Here is a 15,155-nt window from a genome sequence, read left to right on the forward strand (position 1 = left end):
GGGTGTTGTGCAATGAGAATGGATTAATTAACAATCTTGTTGTGCGGGGTCTCTTGGGGAAGAGCAAGCATAAAATGATAGAATTGTTCATTAAGAGGGAGAGTGAAGAAGTTGAATCTGAAACTAGAGTTCTGAATCTAAATAAAGGGAACTATGAGCGTTTGAGGTGCGAGTTGGCAATGATGGTTTGGGGAACATTACTGAAAGGGTTGATGGTAGACAGGCAATGGCTAATATTTAAGGAACATACGCATGAATTACAACAATTATTGGTTCCTGTGCAAAAAATAAAACAGGAAAGGTGGCTCAACCATGGCTTACAAAAGAAATTAGGGATAGTATTAGATCCAAACAAGAGACATAAAATTGCCAGAAAAAGCAGCAAGCCTGAGGATTGGAAACAGTTTAGAGTTTAGCAGAGGTGGACAAAAAGATTGATCAAGAAGGGGAAAATGGAGCATGAGAGTAATCTTGCAAGGACCATAAAAACTGACTAAAAGCTTCTATAAATATGTGAAGAGAAAAAGACAAATGTGGGTCCCTTACAGTCAGAAACAGGGGAAATTATAATGGGGAACAAAGAAATGGCAGAAGAATTGAGCACATATTTTGGTTCTGTCTTCACAAAAGAGAACACAAATGATTTCCCAGAAATGTTAGGGAACCAAGGGTCAAGTATGAGGGAGGAATTGAAGAAAATCAGTATTAGTTAAAAAAAATGGTGCTAGAGAAATTAATGGGGTTGAAGGCTGAAAAATCCCCAGGGCCCAATGATCTATGTCCCAGAGTACTAAAGGAAGTGGCCCTGGAAATATTGGATGCATTGGTGGTCATCTGATAAAATTCTATACACTCTACTGGAGTTTTTTGAGGATGTAACTTGTATAATAGATAAGGGTGAACCAGTGGTTGTGGTATATTTGGATTTCAAGAAGGCCTTTGATAAGGTCCCACATAAAAGGCTAGTGGGCAAAATTAAAGTACATGAGATCCGGGGTAATATATTGGCATGGATTGAGAATTGGTTGACAGACCGGAAACAGAAAATGGTAATAAATGGGCCTTTTTCCAAGTGGCAGGCAGTGACTAGTGGTGTACCGTAGGGATCAGTGCTTGGGCCCCAGCTATTCACGATGTACATAAATGATTTGGATGAGGTAGCCAAATGCAATATTTCCAAGTTTGCTGATGGCACAACATGTGAGTTGTGAAGAGGATGCAAGGAGGCTTCAGGGCGATTTAGGCAAGTTGTGTGTGTGGGCAAACACATGCCAGATGCAGTATAACCTGGATAAATGTGAAGTTATATGTTTCTGTGTGAAAAACAGAAAGGCAGAGTATTATTTAAATGGTAATATATTGTGAAATGTGGATGTAAAAAGGGACCTGGGTGTCCTTGTACACCAGTCAATGATAGTAAACAGGCAGGTGCAGCAAGCAATTAGGAAGGCAAATGGTATGTTGGCCTTTATTGCAAGAGGATTTGAGTTCAGAAGTAGGGACGTCTTACTGCAGTTTTACAAGGCCTTGGTGAGGCCACACTGGAGTATTGCGTGCAGTTTTGGTCTCCCTACCTAAGAAAGGATATGCTTGCCATAGAGTGAGTGCAGCAAAGGTTCACTAGGTTGATACCGGGGATGGCAGGACTGTCGTATGAGGAGAGATTGTTTCAACTGGGCCTGTGTTCACTATAGTTTAGAAGAATGAGAGGGGATCTGATTGAAAAGTATAAAATTCTAACAGAGCTAGACAGATTAGATGCAGGGAGGATGTTTCCCCTGGCTCGGGAGTCTAGAACCAGGGGCCACAGTCTCAGGATATGGGGCAGGACATTTAGGACTGAGATGAGGAAAAATTTCTTCACTCAGAGGGTGGGAGTATGGCATTGAGATAGAGGATCAGCATGGTCATATTGAATGGCGGAGCAGGCTCGAAGGGCCGAACGGCCTACTTCTGCTCCTAGTTTCTATGTTTCCATGTTTCTATCACAAGTGGTTGCACGGATGAACACATTTTTTCACTTTATAATCTGAAAAAATATTGACTTTCGCTGAATAATGTGTAATGTTGTCTTTCAGCTTCACTGGCAGGCTTCACGAGTCCTCCCACTGCATCCCTACTAACAGTTCAGCTGCACTCAGCTGGACCATGAGTGATTCTGGAAGGAGAAATGGGTATGTGGCAGGGCTTTTCGGAGCCTCATGCAAGCACTCTCCCACGCACATGGAGCCTTCATCCGTCATGCCCATATCACTGTCCCGAACATTTTCAGTGCTGCCTGCTGGGGTTCACTTTCAGTCGTCCATCTGAGCTGACCTGCATCTCTGCCCACCCACTGACTGCGCTCCCATGCAGCACCTGTGACCATCCAACACAAGACTCCGCTCACATTCAACCATGGTAGTGGAGAAATATACTGTTAGCTCTCCCATCCTTTCCCATCCCCCAGTCACCCATGTCCTTTCCCCCATCACTGTCAAACCCCTGGCATCACCTTCCACCTCCCCACCATTACCTACCAGCCCAAACTCTTGCCTTTCCAGAATGTCCAGATGAATGTGCACATTCCTGAGAATCGCACCCCCATCCACATTAACCTTCCCAACCTCCTCCTTCCCACCCCCATGTCTGCCTCTGAGGCCTCACCAACAACCTTCGCCATCCCTTCTACCGCTACCGATGCACTCTCACCCTCCCACTCTACCAGCTCCCTCTGCCCCCTCTCATACTCACTATTCCCTCCTACCATGCCCACCTTCAGGTCCCTCCCCATTGACTCCACAGACCCCTCCCTTGCACATTCACCTGGACATCCCCCTCCTACACCCTTACTCCCTCCTTCCCTGGACACCCTCCTCCCGTCAGACACTATCCCCACTCTGAACTCCCTCCTCCCCCTGAACACCTTTCCCCCCTCCGAACTCCCTCCCTTACACCTTCCTTGCCCCTTACACCTACCTCCTTGCTGCATTCTCCCCTGTTGCATCCTCCTCCCCACCATACACTCTGCTCCCCCTTCCCAACCTCAACCCCTCCCGAAACCTTCCTTTCCCCCTCAACTTCACTCCCCCCAACATCTTCGCTCATCCCTCCCAACCTCACACATCCACACCTTCTTCTCCAAGTCACACCTACACCTTCCTCTCCCACACCCCCACCTCTGGTATACCTTCCTCTCCCACTCACAGCTGGACCTTCCCCACTCCACCGCCAGCCCCCCCACCCCACCTCGCCAATCATCCATAGCAGCCCATGGCCAAGGTACTGATGTTCTAAAGCAGATCAAAAGTGTCAATGGAGCCCTCTCACCTTCCGTGAGTTGCTTCGCAGCAGAGCTATGTAAATGAGGATCCACCCAGCACGTGATGCATGTATCCCTCCAGGTCCAGTAGCTGTGGGTCTCCAGCATCTTATTCTCCTCGGATGTCTGTGATCTGGGCAAGGCCTTAACGGTAAGTCTCAACTTCTGCAAGTCACACTTGTTCTGGGCCAGCATGTTTTCCTGCTGATGTAACGGTAAATTGGGTGTGGGGGACAATTCCAGTCAGGCCATACTTTGCACCCCTTTACTGGGATGCAAATCAGGTTCATGTTGGCCTCCAGCGGGATTCAAGTCCCGCCATTGGATGATTCTGCTATGCATTCACGCCAACATGAAACCGATTTCTGCCCCTCCTGCCAAATTGTTACCCCCCCTACCCCCCACCCCCGCCCATCATGATGCTTGATGCCAATGGGACTGGACGATTCTGGCCTTTGTTTCTCTCTCCACAGTGCTGCCAGACCAGGGGAGGCGATGACTAGAAATCCAGAGATCCAGGGTAATGCTCTGAGGACCTGGGTTTGAATCCCACCATGGCAGATGGTGGAATTTGAATTCAATTAAAAAATATGGAATTAAAAGTCTAATGATGACCATATAACGATTGTCGTAAAAATCTGTCTGGCTCACTTACGCCCGTTAGGGAAGGAAATCTGCTGTCCTGACCCTGTCTGGCCTACATGTGACTCCAGCAGTATGGTTGACTCTTAAATGCTCTCTAAAATGGCCCAGCAAGCCACTCACTTGTATCAAACCACTACAAAGTCTATAAGGAATGAAACCGGATGGACCATTCAGCATCGGCTTAGGCACCGGAAAGAACAACGGCAATCCCAGCCCGGTCAACCCTGCAAAGTCCTCCTTACTAATATCTGAAGGCTTGTTCCAAAGTTGGCAGATCTGTCTCACACACTCATCAAGCAACAGCCTGACACAGTCATAGTCACAGAATCATTCCTTACAGACAATGTCCCAGATATCACCATCCCTGGGTATGTCCTGTCGGTCCAGCAGGACAGATCCAGTAGAGGTAGCAGCACAGTGGTATAGAGTTGGGAGGGAGTTGCCCAGGGAGTTCTCAACATCAACTCCAGACCCCATGAAGTTTTATGGCATCAGGTCAAACATGGGTAAGGAAACCTCCTGCTGATTACCGTCTACCGCCCTCCCTCAGCTGATGAATCAGTGCTCCTCCATGTTGAACATCACTTGGAGGAAGCACTGAGCGTGGAAATTGGGTTACCATTGACCAGAAACTGAACTGAACCAGCCATATAAATACTGTGGCTACAAGAGCAGGTCAGAGGCTAGGAATCCAGTGTCGAGTAACTCACCTCCTAACTCCCAATAGCCTGTCCACCATCTACAAGGCACAAGTCAGGAGTGTGATGGAATACTCTCCACTTGCCTGGATGAGCGCAGCTCCAACAACACTCAAGAAGCTGGACAGCATCCTGGATAAAGCAGCCCACTTGATTGGCACCCCATCCATAAACATTCATTCCTTCCACCACCAATGCACAGTGGCAGCTGTGTGTACCATCTACAAGATGCACTGCAAGAACTTACCAAGGTTCCTTAGACAGTACCTTCTAAACCCATGACCGCAACCATCTAGAAGGACAAGGGCAGCAGACACAGGGGAACACCACCAGTTGAAGGTTCCCCTCCAAGCCACTCACCATACTGACTTGGAAATATATCACCGTTCCTTCACTGTCGCTGGGTGAAAAACCTGAAACACCCTCCCTAACAGTGCTGTGGTTGTGCCTACACTACATGCACTGCAACAGTTCAAGAAAGCAGCTCACCACCACCTTCTCAAGAGCAATTAGGGATGGGCAATAAATGCTGGCCTAGCCAGCGACACCCACATCCCATGACTGAATAAAAAAAATTGCTGAGGTTTTCCGGCATTTTCTGTTTTTATTTCCAGCATCCACAGTATTTTGCTTTTATTTAATGCTTTTACTTTTATTTTTTATGTCTATACACTTTTCTTTTAAAAGTTCTGATCAATTTGCATCTCATGTCCTAACAGCCCTCTGCATAAAAAAAATCCAAACCTCTTCCTTTGCTGATTTAATGTCATCTTAAGTCGTGGCGGCAGTTCAATGAATACTTGAAGTTATTTCTCTTTAGTTATTTCAGAACTTCCTCAAATTTGAACACCTATCAGATCTGTCAACATTTTAAATTCTGATGGAAAGAGACCCAAATTCTCTCGCCTCACAACCAAGGCCTCTGACTTCTGCTATCATCTTGATAAACCTCTCCCACACCTTCAAACTAATGCACCCAAAACAGAGTAACTGTAAGCATTCGGCTCAGCAACGTGCTCACTATAGAGGTGGTTGGATGATGTACCTATGTACAAACCACAAAGCAACATTCGTGTATGTCAAATGGAAATAATGAAAAATTGTAGAGAACATTTTGCTGACACAGGCAGCTACTGGTCCAAATAAAGATAGTGTTGCTGAATCCCAGTGTTGATGTCCTAGTGTCCACTTGAATTCCGAAACCCAGGAGTTATATTACCACCTGAAAACTGAAAAACAGACTCAATACTCCCAGCTGTGGAAGAACTTCACTCTTTTCATGTGAGATTTTGAATGTGGCTGTCCTGTCACTTTTTCATTCTTACGAACTGTGTTGCAGCAGTATAAAAATAGAAGCTGGGAAACACACAAATGCATGAGAAAGTTTAGCTTGTTTAAAACCTTAAATAGGAAATGTGTTTTTTCTCAATGATGCAACAGTGCCACTTCTGATTACTTTTTAGTGAACCCTGCCAACAACTGTAAGTGTTTGAACATTGGGTGAGGCCAATATTGAGCTTGACTGCAATGACCTTCCTTCCTCGGTGGTCAAATGCCTTGTTAACACCCACTGTCTAAGCATGAACATGAAGAGTCACTGACTATTTGAATGAAGCGCTGGAAGACTGTGAATGCCTTGGACCCTAATAGGAGTTACTGCCTCCTCCAGAGAAGGAATGGGATGGGGTGGGCAAAGGGGGAGAATAGAGCACAATTTCCTGTTGTCTGAGGTGGGGAGTATTGTTGAAACAAATTGGCAGGTTAAGTCCTAATACATACAATTGGGAGATGAAGTATGTTTATCACATTAGGTATGAGCAGTGAGTAATGGGGATGCATTAAACTAACCTGGAAAATATGACATTTGGTGAATGATTGTGTTAATAAGTGTTTTCATTCATTCATTTAAATGGTATATTGTAAAATATGATGTGTATGTGTGTGTGGAAGAGCACTGTTTTTCATTTTTTTGTTGATAGGGGAAGACAGTGGCATAGTGATAATATCAGTGGATGAGGAATCTGTTAATGTTCTGGGGATGTGGGTTCAAATCCCATCATGGTACCTGGTGGAATTTGAATTTAATTAAATACAGGAAAAAAGAATTGAAAGCTAGTCTCAGTAATGGTGAGCGTGAAACTATCATTGGTTTGCCAATGTCCTTTCGGGAAGGAAATCTGTCATCCTTATCCGATCTGGCCTACACAGACCCACAGCAATGTGGTTGGCTCTTAACTGCCCTCTGAAATGGCCGAACAAGCCACTCAGTTCAAGGGCAATTAGGGATGGGCAACAAATGCTGGAAGTGATGCTCACATCTCAAGGGAAAAGAATATTTTTCAAAAAATTCCAAATTCAAATTATTTCAATCTGCTTTCAAACACGTGCTTTCAAACATTTGGCACCCTCAAGCTGACCTTGGCCATAGACCCAGGTGAATGAAATCTTTAAGCTCGACCAGCCCACCGCCGCACCCCCTGCCCCCAGCTGTCGTGCAGACACTGCAGTCCCTGCCACACAAATTGAACTTCTTGCTGCTCATCTGGGGGTCGCTGCGGCTGAAGAGATAACAACGTCGCGCGTTCCTTTTGTTCCATCCCAGCTGAGCAAACCGGGGCCTCCCTTGAAATTATGGCCGAATCAATAATTGATAATGGTAATCACACAGATTGCTGTGAAACTTCCCGAGGAATACCTCCCACCTTATCTTTCTGGTGTGTGCCTTTCTCTCTGTAAGAACATCGGGCCCATTGTCCTCTGAACTCAGCTAATGAATCGGGGATACCCCGAGTGTCACTGTCCTTTTATTAACAGGTCACGTCTTGGGAGGGAGATGAACTGACGACTGGATGTGTCTAATAAATGAATAAACCTCCCAGTTATGGAGTGGTTTCGTTTCTCACGTCTCCTCTATTTAGATTGCCTTGGACGTTTATCTGTTGTATTTCAGGATGGGGAGAGAGACCTTGTTTTCGCATTTCAAACCAGTTAACCTGTGGCTTTTGTGTGTGTATGTGTGTGTTGTTTATAAAGAAAGTTCCTCAGACCTGTCAACCCTCGGATAAAAGCAGAAAATGCTGGAACTATTCAGCACGTTAGCATCTGTGGAGAGAGAAACAGAAGTTAACGTTTTAGTTCGACCGGCCTTTCGTCAGACCTTAAATCGGTTCAATTAGTGAAACTGATGAGATCGGTCGGTCGGAAAGGATCTTTTACATAAAGCTGTGTTTGCAGGTTTCTGGACAGAAACGAGCACTGTGTGACAGAAGGATTTAACCAATTTGGGCTCAATGGATTTGCACCGTTTCCTTTCCACTGGCGTTGCGAACAGACTGACTGCGCCGAAAGGAGACCCCAGTGCCCATGAATCTTTGCCTATTTGTATGTATTTCCCACAAAGCTGTCTTTCACGTTGCTCATTTACCCCTTTTTCCAGTCATGTTTGTGGGGTGATATAGCTGTTAGTAATCTTGTCAATTGTTGGCTTGCACTAGGATTTGAGGAATTACACAAAGGAATTGTCTGCATATCAAATTGTCAAACTTTGTGGCCTTCACCTGGTTTGATGTCTCGGAGCCCCATTCACAAAATCTACCCTCGACACCAATTCAATGCCCCTCCCCGGCCATTGCCTCTGGTTGAATCAGACTCGCTAAGGACTGAGTTTCACACTCATATCTTCTCCATCGCAAGACCGCTTACTTCCAACTTCATAACATTGTCTGAATCCATCCATCCATGCCTCAACCCACCTTCTACTGAAACCTTCATCCATGCCCTTGTCACCTTCAGTGCTGACTATTCTATTAATCTCCAGTCCTTCATAAAAAATCAACTCATTCAAAATTCTGCTTTAAACATCTTATCCTTGACAAGCACCTTGAATGGTCACCACCGGGGTCCTGGTAACCCGACACCTCACACGTAGAATTCTCTTCCTCCGTTTGAATCTCTATAGGGCCTTGCCCACTTCCCTGTAGCCAAAGAATGATTGGGTTAAAAGGGAGGGAGAGGAAAAAAAAGGAAGAAAAGTAGGGGGAAAAAATAACATTTGACAGTTATAAAATATTCTAAAACAATACACAACTCAAAGAAATGAGACACTATTTATAATCATGGCTTTGGGGTATCAGTGAGATTGACTGGCAGTCAACCACAAATACCTGCAGCATGTTTGGTTGGTAACAACACATAAATCCAGTAACTTAACCCTGTCAATGGTGAGGCAGTGAGATGCTGATTCCATCAAAATGTAAGAAATTGGGGTCTTTAATAAGTGGGGGGTCTCCTGGATTTTATAGGATTTTCTTAGCAGCATTGATTGCCTCTCTAAACACCTTCAGCGACTTAGTGGACAAAAAATTGTTGAGTCACAAGATGGCAGGAATATGCTTAACTAGCATGAGGTGCTATTAAATTCCCTTCGACAACAAACATCAGCAGAATGGGCCTATATTACCTGGAACAGTAATTTATGTCCCGCAGGTGGGCGTGCGCCCGACCCAAAAGGGCGTAAAATCGTGTGAGATGACACAAGGCAACCGTCCCGACCTCATGGAACACTGGCGGGATATTTCGCTCGGCAGGTGCACATAAAAGTCAGAAGAGTGCCCATCGACAATTAAGCAGGCAATTAAGTTCATTAACACCCCAATTGTGAGCAATTTTTCATGTCCTGTCCAACCTTACGGTTGGCGGACGGGCCAATCTGCCAGGCGGGCTTTACATTTTTGATGAAACCTCATCCAAGGGCGGGATGAAATCTCTGTTAGGATATAAGCTAAAAAGAAATACCTGGGGACTTTTTTTATGAGGTATGCTTATGAGTTAAGCTTGATTATACCTCATGGACATTTTTGGCAGCGTTTCTGTGCTTTTTTTTGTTATTTGGAGGTCCGTAGCTCTCTGAGGCAGCTGTTGCCTTCAGGGAGTTCAGTGGAAGCGCTCACCAGCACCTGCGGTGACATCAGCGCCCACCCTCTTCCCGCCCCCACCATTAATTGGCCAGCAAGCATGAAATCACAGTCGGAAGCCAATCGCGGTCGGGGGGACAGTTTCCCACCAGCTCCTGGGCCCACCAATCGCGTGCGCTCGACGAGCACAAAATTCAAGCCCTGGAGTTTAGAAAAATGGATGATCTTGTTGAATCATGTAAGATTCTTAAAGGGCTTGACAGGGTAGATGTTGAGAGACTTTTACCTCTGCCTGTAGAGTCTAGAGCTGGGGGTGTCATAGTCTCAGGAGAAGCGAATGGTCATTTAGAACTGACATGGAATTACAGAATTATAGAATGGTTAAGCACAGAAGGAGGCTATTTGGCCAATTGAGCCTGTGTTAGCTCCCTGCAAGAGCAATATGGCTAATCTGACTGTTCACTCCTACATTCCTCATCTGCCTCTTCCCTGCCCCCCTCCCCACCCATCCCTTACCCCTAGCCCTGCAATTACTTTCCCTTCAGGTGCTTATCCGGATGAGGAGAATTTTTTTTCATGCAGAGGGTTGTGAATTTTAGTAGTCTCTTCACCAGAGGGCTATGGAAGCTCAGCCATTAGGTATATTCAAGACCAAAATTGATATTTTTGGGGCACTAAAGGAATCAATTATATGGGAATAGGGTGGTTGATATAGAAGTTCAGTACATGATCTCAATGAATAGTGGAACAGGTTGTTAGGAGTCATATGGCCTTATCCTGCTCCTAATTTTTACGTTCTTAAAATTTGCACCAAAACCTTCTTTGGTTTGATGTTATTTTTGTCAGACTACACTTCTATGTAGATGTTTTCTGACCTTAAAGACTCTATATAAATCCACGTTATTATTGTTGATTAAATCAGATTGGTTCTGGTTTATTTAGTGCATCACCAAGGCTCCTCAGACTGCACATTACAAACCCATGGCCACTACCATCTAGAAGGACAAGGGCAGCAGATAGATGGGAACACTACCACCTGGAAGTTCCCCTCCAAGTCACTCACCATCCTGACTTGGACATATACCGCTGTTCCTTCACTGTCGCTGAGTCAAAATCCTGGAACTCCCTCCCTAACAGCACTGTGGGTGTATCTACACCACATGGACTGCAGCAGTTCAAGAAGGCAGCTCATCACCACCTTCTCAAGGGCAACTAGGGATGGGCACTAAATGCTGGCCCAGCCACTGAAGCCCACAACCCATGAATGAATTTTTAAAAAAATGTTACTTGAAGTAAGCAATTGTTGTTGACCACTAAGGGGGCTGGTTAAGCCAGTTGGTTAGGTAGCTAGTATGTGGATCACATTACTGCCAACAGCACAGGGTTTGATCCCTATTCTGGCTGAGGTAGACTTGGGGCTTTCCTTCTTGCTCTGTCCCATAGTAAAAATCATAACAATTTGCTTTAGTTTGCCAAATAATCACCTGTTATGGCACTGCGGATGATAAATGCTGAGCTGCTCAAATCCCAGAGGGGAACTTGAAACAGCTGCCACAACTGTTTTGCAATTTGTATTTTTATTTCAAGATGCATGCCTTGAATTCAGTAGTAATAAGTCCAGCAAGTCTTAGAGGTTATTTACAAAACTAAATTAAACATTTATTCATAAAAGAAAGGATTTTAAGCACATACATAGGTCTACAAAACACTGCTATAATAACTTCTAATTCTCCTAATTAATCTAGTTCCCAGTTACACCTCCCTTAAGGCAACAGTAAAACAAAATAGATTTCAACAGACCCAGGCAAAGCACACAGTGCCCTGGACAGTGATATTCACAGTGAGTTTTCTTAGCATCGATTCCTGTAGACAGCAGCTTGATGCACAGAGGCTGGAGGCTTTTCATACATGTTAAATCTTAGAATGCCTTCCCCTTACACATAACCTCATCTCCTTTATACAAGTTTCTCCCTTTTTAATGTAAATTCCATTGTTCCAATATGCCTTTGCAACTTTATTTATTCCATAAATTAAATCTTTCATAGTACTCATATTATATGTAATCTTTGGGAAAAATAAACATGCTGTTTGTCTTAGCCTCTGTTGGCTAGGTGTAAAACCTTACCATCTCTTTGAGATTCACGACGCTGGTTTATTTAAAAATGCAAATGTTCCTCACACCTCACATTCTAAAACTTCAGCCATGTTTATGTATTTAGCATTTCAGAGCTAGCTTCTCTTTTGATAACTCAAAATCTCCAGACTAGCTGTCTGCAATTCAATTAAAACTCCACACACAACCTCACACAGAAAAACTAATCCAAACCCCACTATCAACCTACCTTTACAATAAACCACAATAATATTATGAAAATTATTATATTTTCATGACATGCCAAGGACCTGCCTTCAGAGAACTGAAGAAGAAGATTGACCACAGAGGAGAAATGAAGCGGATCGAAAAATGACAATAGGAACATGACAAATGAATGATAATTTCCTATAAAGCTAATAAAGAAAAAGGCTTTTGAAAATCACTGGGCTGTATGAGAAGTTGATAAATAAGTCAACTAAACAGAACACTAAGGCGCATGTTGAGAGGTGCTTACCCATCTAATTAACTTTTAGACTGCATTTATACTATACTCACAGCCTGAGCCCAGTGATGACAAATTGATCTGGAGCTAAGAAAGCTAACCAAATGCCAAACACAATCGGAGAAGACCTGTCACATGTCTGCTGACACTGTTTTCAACCAGTAAAGTCTGAACATTTAGGTAGAATGGAGCAGGAATATCCACACTTAAATTATTATTTTAAACTCTGTTTTAATTTATAAATACATCCACTGAGCACTTTCTAAGTCAGTAGTGGTGACAAGTTGAAGTTGCTTGAGAATGCCCAAGCTGACTGGAGTTATAGGACTAGATTTTTTTAAAATTTGTTCATGGAATGTGGCCAGCATTTATTACCCATCCCTAATTGCCCTTGTTCAGAGAGCATTTAAGAGCCAGGCCACCAGGTAAGGACAGCAGATTTCTTTCCCTAAAGGGCAGATGGGTTTTTATAACAATCAGCAATGTTTTTGTTAGACTTTGAATTCCAGATGTTTTATTAAATTCAATTTCACCATGGTGGGAATTAGAACCCAAAGCACTGTTCTGGATCTCTGGAATTACCAGGCCAGTGAGAATACCACTAAGCCGCCTTTGCTCAATACTTAGGCACCAATTTTGATTTAGTCTGAAAGGTCCAGTATAATATGGACATTTGATGAATGTATCATGATCTTTTGTCTATCTTGACTCATCAGGCAGTCCTGTGAGTAAATACAGTGTGTGACAAAAATTACACGTTGTTTTCTATAATATATCATTCATGGGATCTTTTTGTCATGATACTTATGGAAAAATGATGCCCACTCACATGAAGGTATCCAACCTATTTTGATACAGAACTGAGAATATAGATGTTGTGCCTGGGCAGATATCTGATGGAAGGCCAATTCAAATATCTAGAAATTGCCATTTAACCCCCCAAGCTTGTTCTCGTGTTAAATGAGATCATGGCCGATCTCTGACCTAACTCCATTAACTCCATTGCCCTAATTCTCTTAATATCTTTGGATCAAAAAATCTATCAAACTAGATTTAAAATTTACAACTGATCTAGGATCAATTGCTATTTGAGGAAGAAAATTTCAACCTTCTACCATCCTTTGTGTTTAGAAGTATCTCCTAATTTCATTCCTGAAATACAAGAATCATATAAGTGTTATTTGATATATGTTTGATTTCTCAGCTTAGTAATTAAGTTTCTTTGTCTCAGTCTAGCTTTAAAAAGTATTCCTCAACCTGTTTTGAATTGGGTACTTCATCTGAAACTGCCAGAGACATATAGGCCTGAGAGACTCAGTAGACAGTCATCAACAAATGACTGTTTAAATATTCAGGAACTGTATGTCCAGTCCCATTCAGTTAAATTTCATATTTATGCCCCATATACAACTATTTTTCTATCTCCCAAAGAGAGCCCATAATTAATATGAGCAACAACAACTAGCAATAATATTGCCCCTTTAACATAGTAAAACTTTTCTAGGTAGCTGAAGGCGGGATCACCAATTGTGGAATGATGAAAATCAGGGATGAGTAAGAGGCCAGAATTGGAGGAGAACAAAATCTTGGAGGTGTAGGGCTAGAAGGAGTTATAGAGATAGGAAGAGATGAGGCCATTTGGAAACAAGGATGAGAATTTTAAAATCAAGATAATGTTAGGCCATGTAAATCAGTGAACAAGGGTGATGGGTGTACAGGAGTTGGTGCAAGTTTTGGTACTGGCAGCAAAGTTTAGGGGGAGTTTAAGTTTATAGAGGGTGGAAGATGAGACACCGGCTGGGAGAACATATAGTCAAGTCTACAGGTAACAGAGACATGGATGAGGTTTTCAGGAAAAGAAGAGCTCAGCAGTGATGGAGACCTGTGATACTACATCAGTGGAAGTAGGCAGTCTTGGCAATGGAGAGAATATGAGGCTAGAATCTCAAATTGGGATGAAGTAGGAATCCAAGGTTATAAACAGACTGATTTAGCCTCAGACAGTGGGCCAGTGAGAGTGGTGGAGTGAATAGCTTGGAAGCAGGGTTTGTATGGGACTTAAAACAATGGCTTTCAATTTCATAATATTTAATAGGAGGAAATCTCTGCTCATCCAATACTGGGTCTCAGACAAGGAGCGTAACAAATCAGAGGCAATGGAAGGGATGAGCAAGATGGTGGCGGGATAGAGTTTGGTGTTGTCAGTGTGCATGTGGAACCTTTAGTGTTGAATTGTTTCTGGTTACTTGCCTATTTAATAGTTAATAATGCTTTTTTCAGTTGTGCTTAACCAGAGTCTTGTTTATTTTACTGTCTTTCAACGCCAAGGAAGATGAAATGAAGCCGCACCCTATTATCAGTAGCTGAAATACAGCGGTGAAGGTTTTCTATTTGAGCCCTATACTTAGTACATGCTTTCTAGATGTTGGCAATGAACACTTGCCCCTGAGAGTGATCTGAACTTCTGAAAAATATTTGGAGTAAAAATTTCAAAATATAACACCTACTTAGTACAAGGCCTACAAATGAGAGAGAACCCACATGTTCTTGATATTCGGTGTTAGTTTGTTTCCTTTCCACCCCACCTCCAAGTAATTTTGGACAAAACATTAAACGCAGGCTCAATTTTCAGGGTGGATATAATTGCCTCCAGGCTATTATTCCAAGCAAAAAGCCAGTTCTCCTGATGTCCTGGCCAATACTTATCCCTCAACCAACACCACTAAAACAAATTATTGAGTCATTATTTTCATTTACTTGTGGGAAATTGCTATATATGCCACATTTCCTAGCATGAGGGCAATAACTGTACTTTGAACGTATTTCATTGGTTGTGAAGTACTATGGGATCTCCTGAAGTCGTGAAAAGCATTATATAAATTCGAGTTTGTTTGTACTTAACCGGTAGTGTAGGAAGTGTGGACACGGGGGCGGAAGGCAAGAACAGGCTTGATCTATGATTTTCCCCCATGATCAAACATCACGTAAATGCTGGCTTTGA

Source organism: Cetorhinus maximus, chromosome 3 (genome assembly GCF_964194155.1).
Source record: "Cetorhinus maximus chromosome 3, sCetMax3.hap1.1, whole genome shotgun sequence".
NCBI classification, from domain to species: Eukaryota; Metazoa; Chordata; class Chondrichthyes; order Lamniformes; family Cetorhinidae; genus Cetorhinus; species Cetorhinus maximus.